The following is a 1,789-nucleotide window of genomic DNA, read 5'->3' on the forward strand; positions in this document are numbered from 1 at the left end:
GTGGGGGGTACGGCGCTCGCAACTGCACAGGTCATATAAGCGCGCGAGGCACATTAAACATGTTCAATTTGGTTGGAATTAATGTTGAATTTTGCCTGGGTGGTGGCTGAAGCCTGCTTTTATCGATTTTGGACCACCAAAGGATATTTAACGTGCTCAACATGCACACGGGACCTCCAAGATTTTTTGCCCTTATCCGAAAGGGCTAGGTGTTATATCTTACCTACCCAAAGATCAGAGATGTGGCTGAAAGACAGCAGTAAGAAGGAGCCATGGAGTAGCAGTAGAAATGCTGCAGAAAGAGTCAGGAGCCGAGAGAAGGGGGGAGGGGGGGGCAAAGAAAGCGAGGGAATGGGGGCAGAAAGTGGAGACGAAAGCAAACGACAAAACATTGTTACAGAGCAGGAAAGGAGGTGAAAGGAGAACATTTTAGAGAGGAAAACGTTCCGTCGCTGTCCGGATTTGAACCTGGGACCTATTTAATGAGATGCAAACACCGTAACCTCTAGACGCGAGAGCCCCTGTTCACTTCTCTATGTGAGCGGGAAAACAATTCTCGGCTCATTTATTAATCTACCCGTGTGGGAGCTAGAAATGGGTCGGGTAGTTCGGATGGGGTGGGGGTGAGGATGGGGGGTGGGGGGAGCGCAACTTTCCCCTCCCTGCCACCGTGAGTGACTCACCCCCAACTGCAGCTCTTGTAAGTCTGCATGAAACACCCGCTCCAGATCCTCGTCGATGTGGTAGTCTGCCTGAGACATGTTGGCCCCACCTCTCCCGGCGCCCTCGCTGTGCACACTCCCCGCGTCACGTGACACGATCTATTTGACCAGAGAGTAGTGCAAACGTCACAACTTGATGACAGTTTTTTCACAGAAATTCGCAGACGATGATTAAAACTGGCGGGAAAAAAGGCTGTCTTCTGGTCCGCTCAAACACCGGCGGGTGTTGCCATTAGCTCTAAGGGTACGTTTCTATCCCGCGTTTTCTCTAAGGCTACGTTCGTTGTCCGTGTTTTTTTCTGTGTCCACAGTTGATCACATTGACATAGTATCTAAAATAACAATGGCAGAGTCCACAACGATGATTCTGTTTTCAAACAGCTTTCAGATCGGGCGCTTTAAGCGGAATCTATCACAACACTGATCACTTATGACTCAGAATCACACGCTAAAGTCCAGTCAGCGAATGACCCACGGCAATGTTGCGCCACATTTCAAACCATCCAACAGTGTTCAGAGGCACAGCTGTGCAGGCTTCACTGCATACATGTTGTCGTCTGCTTGCCTGCCTGCTTGAAAGTTTCACAAAAAGAAATGAGAGGCGAGCGGTTTGTGTGAACAACCGGCAAAGTCAGGGTCCTTGTAGGCAAAGTCCCGGCACAGCGAAGCCTCTACAGAGGGTCAGAGAGACACAGAGATGGTCCACATCCACGCCACGCCGCGGACACAAGACAACATGGCTGTTGTTGCTGCTGTTGTTGTTGCTGTTGTTGTTGCTGTTGCTGTTGTGCGTCGTACGCACTGGGGGAAGCCGCGAGACGTGTGTGGGTCTCGTCTCGTCCCGGGGTGAGTTCTGACACGTTGAGTGTCTGACGTGTACGAGTGTCCCACAGAATGAGCGGCTGGTCTGTGCACGCGTGAGTGTCAGGCGGCTGTCTGTGAGTAGTTTTGTATGTCCTGACACTTTAAAAGGTGTGGCCCGGGGGGTGCGGGGGGCTCCTGTCTGTGTGTGTGTGTGTGTGTGTGTGTGTGTGTGTGTGTGTGTGTGTGTGTGTGTGTGTGTGTAG

This window comes from Aplysia californica, unplaced genomic scaffold (assembly GCF_000002075.1).
Source record: "Aplysia californica isolate F4 #8 unplaced genomic scaffold, AplCal3.0 scaffold00464, whole genome shotgun sequence".
Taxonomy (NCBI): domain Eukaryota; kingdom Metazoa; phylum Mollusca; class Gastropoda; order Aplysiida; family Aplysiidae; genus Aplysia; species Aplysia californica.